Source organism: Gossypium hirsutum, chromosome A05 (genome assembly GCF_007990345.1).
Source record: "Gossypium hirsutum isolate 1008001.06 chromosome A05, Gossypium_hirsutum_v2.1, whole genome shotgun sequence".
Taxonomy (NCBI): Eukaryota; Viridiplantae; Streptophyta; class Magnoliopsida; order Malvales; family Malvaceae; genus Gossypium; species Gossypium hirsutum.
This window is the reverse complement of record NC_053428.1, coordinates 95,735,191-95,743,297: the sequence shown is the minus strand read 5'-3', so window position 1 is coordinate 95,743,297 and position 8,107 is coordinate 95,735,191. Positions and strand designations below refer to the sequence as shown.

At 31.5% G+C, this 8,107-nt stretch overlaps 1 pseudogene; it reads right to left on the bottom strand.

Moving 5' to 3' along the window:
- Positions 1-5,311: 5,311 nt before the first annotated feature.
- LOC107957119 (7-deoxyloganetic acid glucosyltransferase-like) lies at positions 5,312-7,774 on the bottom strand (annotated as a pseudogene).
- Between the last annotated feature and the right edge of the window lie 333 nt (positions 7,775-8,107).

Sequence of the window (8,107 nt, the reverse complement as noted above, 5' to 3'; positions counted from 1 at the left end):
CAAGACTAATTTTAAATTTATTCAATTTGTTCCCTAATGTAACGAAGTTAACAATAAGCTAAATTAACTTTACAATCTAGTCCTTTTCATATTCTAAGCTTAAAATCTATCAATTTCAATTCTAATTCTTTAAGAATTCAATAATAATAATTTTTTAAACCTTAACAATTTTACAAATTGGTACTTAGGCTAGCTAAGTCAAGTTCCCATGATCTCAAATCTATAAAAATTCATGAAAAAATGACCTAATTGCCTTAATTTCTCCTTAGTTGAATGCTACAAATCTTGGGAGGATTTTTCTTTGTTTTCATTAATGGTAGATGATGCTTGAAGAAGAAGATAGTGGAATTTTCCACTATCTCAACCCTTTTATATTTTAATTAATTTAAGTAATTTAGTTTAATTACCTTAATTTGGCTTAATTAACTTTAATTTAATTTTCATTTATTCTTAATAGGATATGACACTTACATCCACTAATTTCCCTTTATGCATGGTTTAATTGCTATTTTGGATATTTGGTTAATTGATATTTAGGTCCCTAAACCTTTGACCAATTAAAAACCTATAGCAATTAGACTTTTACAATGTTGTTCCTACGCTTTAATTAACTATTAATTCAACAAAATTAGCAAACTAGTCTTGAATATATTTTTATTTTATCCCCATATATATTCATATTTAATATTTACGGACTCAGTTTACGAAAGTTCCGAAATTATATTTTTCTGTACCATTGAAAAATCAAGTCGTTACAATACCTTAACTACAAATTTTGTGAAAACATATATTAAGATAGTAGCAAGGAAGAATGTAATCTTCGCTACTAGCTCTACTATTCGCAAAAGAAATCACAAAATTATTAGGACTTCGTGGATGGCTAATTTAGATATCAAACTACCAAAGGATTTTATGAAATCCTTCTAGGTCCTTCACGAGGAGACTAATAATTAAGACTTGTTATGTTTAGTTTATTGCTTGTTTTATGAAATGTTAGTATACTTTTTATTTGTTTTTATGCAAAATTATATTTGAGGGTTTTGAACATGTTAAACTTTTTTTCTATATTTTTTTACATAAGTACATTTAACTATCCATATTTTTTTAAAAATAAACAAACATATAAATACGGTATGCAAGATTATGAGTAATTTTACATCAAGTGAGAGTTTTAATACATCTGTTATCTTGGAACAAAAAATTTGCATAATAAAAGAAGTTAGTGACAACCAAACATATCGATATGGAATTTGATTACGAAACTTGATGAACTTTTGGTTTCATATTTTTTGGATTATCATTATTAATATTATTTTGGTTTGTAAAAAAAAAAGTGTACGCTAGCCACTAATAAGTGCATAATGTCTCTTAGTAAAATAATCTTGTTATAAGATGACGACTTCAAAAAATATAATTGTTAAGCTTAACAAATGTGAAAAGCCTAATGGGAAAACCTTTGAAATATGAAGTATGAAAATCAAGTATGTATTAGAGGAACAAGAGGTTAATGAGGTTTTGAACAATGTTCTGGAAGATCTTAAAAATAGGAACACGACCCAACATAGAAGGGATTGAGAGGCTTATGATGTCTAAAAAAAGTTCCATTGCTGCCATTATGTTGATAAGCAATATGGACAATGACATTATGCGTGAGTTCAGAAAGCATGAGATAGTAAAAGAAATGTGGGTTGCTTTTAAGGTGAACTTTGGTGGCACCTCGGTCGCTAAACTCATGGAACTCACAATCAAATTTGACAATTATACAATCATTACGTCATAGTTGGGAGCATATAAAAGTGCACCTTACCTACAATGAGAACATCAAGACGCTGGATGATGCTTCCTCAACATCTTCAACTGGAAGAAAATCGTATTAAGGTAAATAAACGTAATACTTATATGTATACGTTAGGAATGAGTTCTAATGCAACATTGAGTACCAAGTGCAAACCATATAGTGAGTAGAACACGACTAAAGTTAAGTTTTTAGCTATAGCAAGAAGGTTCACTATGCTCGTGAGTGCATTGAGCCAAAGAAAACTTAGGTGCCATAGACCATGTAACCAGGGACTAAAATATGTTGGTGGACTTCTATCAGATTCCATTGGAAACCAGATGGATTTATATAGGAAATAACACAAGTGTTAAAGTTAAGGGCATTAGCACTAGCAAATTGAGTTTGCATTGTGAAAGACTCTTGATCCTGCATCATGTATTATTTGCTCCTAAGATACGATAGAATTTGGTATTAGTAGTAGTGCTTCTTAATTGAGGTTTTATTTTGAAATTTTCTAGGATGAATATTTTTCATGCCAAACTTTCTCACATCAAACAACAAAAAATGCATAGGTTAGCTAAAGAGGGATTATTAGGCTTTATCGAAAAAGCTAATATACCTGTATGTGAAAGGTTTCTAGATAGAAAAATAACAAGAAAACCATTTAATAAAGGAACTTGAGTCGAATTTCTATTACAATTAATAAACACAAGTATTCGTAGCCTAATGAATGTAAGGGCATGAATTGGAGGAGTATACTTCATAACTTTCATAGATGACTATACATACTTCAGTATTCTTTATTTTATTTCCAACAAGTCTAAATAATTAGAATACTTCAGAAAATATGTTATGTTAGTGGAAAATCAATGAGATAAAAAATGTCAAGGCATTAAGAATCAATTGAGGACATGATAGTTGTCTGATCAATTCAAAAACTTGTGCAATGAAAAATGGATAGATAGGTAGTTAATTATTCTGAGAACTGTACAATAAAATGGTGTTGCAGAGAGAAGAAATAGAATGCTTCCAAGACTGGTCAGGTCTATGATGGCACAAGCAACTTTGCCTATCACTTTTTGGGGTGATGCTTTATTGATAGTTGCTTATGTATTGAATCAAGTTACCTCTAAATATGTTGCATCAACTCCCTAAGAATTATAGGCTAGTAGAAAACGCAATCTTAGTAATTTAAAGCCATGAGGTCACGCTGCTTATATCCATGAACTTACTCACGACATGACAAATTAAGTCCAATAGGTAAAAATAGTATATTTATAAGATACTCTGAACATTCAAAATAATATGTGTTTATAGGAGAACAAGAAAATGAAAGCGTTACTGAATTTGAGTCTCGATATGCCATATTTCTAGAAAATGATTTTCCTAACAGAGGTGACACTAAACATGATTCTTCTCTTTATAAAATAAAAGATGTTGGTGATTTGATTAGTTCAAATTGGTTATTACATTTCCTTATAAATGTAACAATGTTGCCTTATTCGATTGGAACTTAACAAGAGATGTTGAAATTCTTTCACAAGAATCTCATGTTAAGTGTGGTAGTCGTAGACATATACCTCAATATTGTTTTGACATAAAGAGAGAAGCTTTCATGATTACTCAAAAGATAAATGGATGAATGCAATATAAGAAAAAATGGAGTCAATGAGATCAAACCATATTTGGGAATTGGTTGATCTACTAAAAGGACGAAAAGCAATCGGGAACAATGAGTTCTCAAAATTAAGTGTAAATCTGATGACACAATTGAAAGATACAAGGCACGCCTTGTAGTGAAAAGTTATACCCAACAAGAGGGAATAGACTACAAAGAGTCTTTCTCTCTTGTCATGAGATTTACCTTAATATACTTACTTCTAACAGTAGTAGCAAGTTTAAATTTGGAGTTGCACCAAATGGATGTGAAAACTACTTTTCTAAACAGAGAGCAAGAAAAAAATCTTCGTGGAGCAACTTATAAGTTTTGTTTATAAAAGTCAAGAGCACAAAGTGTGCAAGTTACTAAGATCAATTAACAATCTTGAGCAATCTTTTAGATAGTGGTATATAAATTTCATCAAATAGTGGTATATAAAATTTCATCAAACAATCATTTTGTATGATTTTACCATATTGATGAAGATATTGTGTGTATGTCAAAAAGACAAGGACAAGTTTATAATCTTGTCACTTTACGTGGATGTCATACTATTGGCTAGAAACAATGAGTATATAGTTACGATAAAAGATTGGTTATCTTCCAACCTTGAAATGCAGGTTACATTCATAGAGTAAAGATTACTCAAGATCATTTTAAGAGGATCATAGCTCTTTTGCAAGAGTCATACATTAAGAAAATCCTTGAATGATTTAGAATGAAAAATTGTAAGCTAATTGATACTCTTGTTGGAGAGGTGAAAACCTAAGCTTATCCACAAGAAAAGGCTCAAATGGACAAAGTTCCTTATTTTAGTGTAATTATAAACTTTATGTATACGATGATGTATACATGCTATGAAGTTGGACTAGTAAGTAGATATCAATCGAATCGAGGTTAACCCCATTAGAAAGCATTTAAAAGGATATTAAGGCATCTCAAAGGCATGGTGAACTACTAGCTATGCACCAAGAAAATGATCTGTATCTAATTGGAAATATAGATAATTATTGAAAAGCAGATTTTATGAAAGTGAAATCTATCAGCAGATTTTATGAAAGTGAAATCTATCTCCAAACATGTTGTAATCACCATATTTTGTCGTTTAATCTTAATTTGAGGACTAAGCTCATTTTATATTTAGATTGTTGTTTATTATTTAATCTTAATAAAATTAGTATTATTTTCATAGGAAGATCCAATAATATAAGCATGTTATCAATTTTCTTTTTCTTTCTTTATTATATTGTAAAATAATAAAATGAGAACAATTATAGAATTCTATATGTTCCGCCTGTTAATGTTATATTATTTTATAAGTTTTATTTGTTGATATATCTAAAATATTATATTATAATTAGGGGCGAAGCCAGAGTAAATTTTTAGGGGGATCGGATAAAATTTTAATTTTTTATAGTTTATATCTTTATAATTTGTAAATAATTAAATCGAATTTTTATAATTTTAAGGGGGTCAAAATATAATTTTACCTTACTAACATAAATTTTTTAAAAAAAATTTAAGAGCCAAAAAAGTTAATTTACGGGGAGCCGGCCATGCCACCCGGCTTCGCCCCTGATTATAATACTTTTATGTGTAGCATAGAATTCTATACATAGTATATTACTTATAGATATGCGTGCATGTGGAGGTTATGATAAATAAATGATGTACATGCCTGTATTTAGAAAGTGTATGGATCTTTGCTGTTTGAATCATGTAGAAAGAATTTGAAAAAGGGATAAGGATGAGGCCATGAGGGAGTTAATTTTACTGCTTTGAAGTGGGGTAAAAGACGTGGGTGAGTGGAAGTTGTAAACCTGAAAGAATGCTGGAAAACACTAAAAGCTAGCGGGAAAGACAAGGAAAAAAGGTATCAAATAAGCTATGGACCTACAACTTTAATTGATTATTAGAAAAAAAAACCTAAAACTTTAACTAAATTTCTATTTTTAGTAGATATTATTTTAGAAATGATCGTAAAACAAGATGATGATTGAACTACATCACTCGCCTAAATTGGTGTTCATCAATTTTATGTCCTCAACTAGACGATCCAAATTGCAATACGAAGACCCACCAACAGTTACACATTGTTTGGCATAGTTGGCCATTTTGGCAGCTGATTTCACAAATTCCCCCCTCTTTTCCACCATCAAATCATTCCCCATCTTCTCAACAACTTCCCTATCACACAAATCCTTCATATCTAAACCCAATCCCCACACTTTACTCACAAATCTGCTATTCAATTGTTGATCAGCAAAGTAAGGCCAACAAATCATAGGCACTCCTTCCACCACACTCTCCAATGTTGAATTCCATCCGTTGTGTCAAAAATCCACCAACGGCCTCATGAGCTAACACCTCTTCTTGTGGCGCCCAACTCACTCTGTATCCTCTTTTTTGAGTCCCTTCGATAAGCTCGATCGGTATACTGACCCCTTTATCATCTCCGCCGCCATTTTCAGGCATGTTATCGGGCCTTAGAACCCATAAAAACCGTTTCCCACTATTGACAAGCCCGAACCAGAACTCGAAAACTTGCTCCCTTGACAACACTGCAAGGCTGCCAAAACTTACATAAACAACGGATCCTTTTTGTTGCTTATCAAGCCATGACAAGCAACTTCTATCGACTTTCCGAAAATTATTCGAGGATGGACCGGAAGATGTTTGATCTGACTTGAAAAGTCTAGTCTTCAAGTGTAGATTGAGAGGTCCAATTGTGTAGATTTTGGGAAACTTAGTTCGCATATGGGATAATATTGGTCCTTCTAGGTCTTCAAAGGTGTTTAATAACAGTCCGCGGGCTTCGGAATTTTTTCTCGTTTCTTGAGCGATCTGTTGGAGAATTGAATCTTTGGTGTCGCTTGCTCGGCAAAAACTTGGAAGATCTCGACATCTAAGAAAAGCTTCCATGCCTGGAACACTTGTTATTAGTCGATCCATATCTTCATTTCCTTCCACAAACACATGTAGTTTTGTCAGAGGCCTTATTTGATATCAGAAATCACGTGTATGTCTGGAAAGTACAGATTTACAACATAGATATGTAGTTAAAAATAAAATACTAAAATATAAATAGCCAAATATATTATTATATATGTAATTTCATGTCAACTTATCATTTTTACATATTACTCATTAAAAATTTAATTAATGAATTAATGACTGTGATTTATATTAAGATTGAAATTTCAAAATTCGAAAAAATATAAAAATTTAGAATGATCCAAATAAAGAAAATAAACTAAATTGATAACTTTATGAATAGTACGAATAATTAAATTTAACCAAACGAATTTAATTATTACTGCTGAGGTAAGACTAAAATTTTATATTTTAAAAAATAAAGAGAATAAATTTGACTAGTTTAAAAAGTACAAAAACTAAATCTATAACTTTTTAGAAAGTATAAGAATTAATAGCAAAATTAAATTATATATAAAACACGGTGAGGTGGATACACACGGACTAGAAATTTTATTAAAGAAATCGACCCCTATAAATTTGAGACAAATCAAAACCGGGATTTTCTCTCATCGTAGTGTGAACCCAAACTCTAATAATTAGTGTAGAATTTTCATTTATCTTCGCTTCCAGAAGACACTGGATTCGAATTTGAAGTTTAAGAAATAGCGTCTTATGATTAATGGATGAGTTAAGTTGTTAAAAAGAAAGGAATAATACCTTTGATAGGAAGCTCCCCAGCATGGATCATATCAGGGATTGCAAAATAAGCCCAGAGACTGCAAGCACTAATGGTACGAAACTGAATGATGGGAATTCCAAGCTCATCAGCAATATCAAGTGCGAGCCCTAAGACCCCATCTCCTATAATACAATCCACTTTCGGCTTACTATTAACCAGCATTTCCTTGAAAAGTGGTTTGGTTATCAATTCCAAACCATCAAAGAGCTTCCTCACAAAATCACTGCCTACTCTGGGATGATCGTCAGGGACACCATCTAGTATGGTCTTGAATTGGAATCCCGCATATTTGGCGAAGCGGGAAAGAATATCGGTGTGACGAAGAAGTTGTTGATGGATGAAGTGGGAGTTTAGGAAGGTGACCTTGAGGCCTGCATGTGCTAATAGCTCAGCTAGCTTCAGCATGGAGTTGACATGGCCTTGTGCCGGGAGAGGGAAGATTAGTACATGAGATGATGATGTGTGTGGCTGTTGTTGTTGTTCTTGCTCCATTTTCTTTTGCAAGATTTGATTTCTTCTACTTGCTTTATGATTGAAATACGGCAATAGGAGGACCATTTGGTTTGCCATACCGAGTGGACATGGTGAATGGGAGACGTGACCGACAGGATAGTTGATAGTTACTAGAAGGATAACGTAGTGAAAAAAAATGATATTTCTTTTAAATTTTTTAAAATATAAAAATTGTAAAACTTGATAAAAAATCATAACAAAATATAGAAAATAAGATAAAAATTACAAAATAGATTATAGAAAATTATAGAAATTATTTATGACTTAAAAAGGGTAAAAAAATAGCCCACTTGGATGAAATTTAACAATTTCTCTCTGCTCATTTTCTACTCCTTGAACTTCAATTAATTTTATTTTATTTTGATAATATACAATTAAATTATTACTATCTACCTATCCATTGTAACAACATACCCACATCACAAATTTATTTTCTTCATTC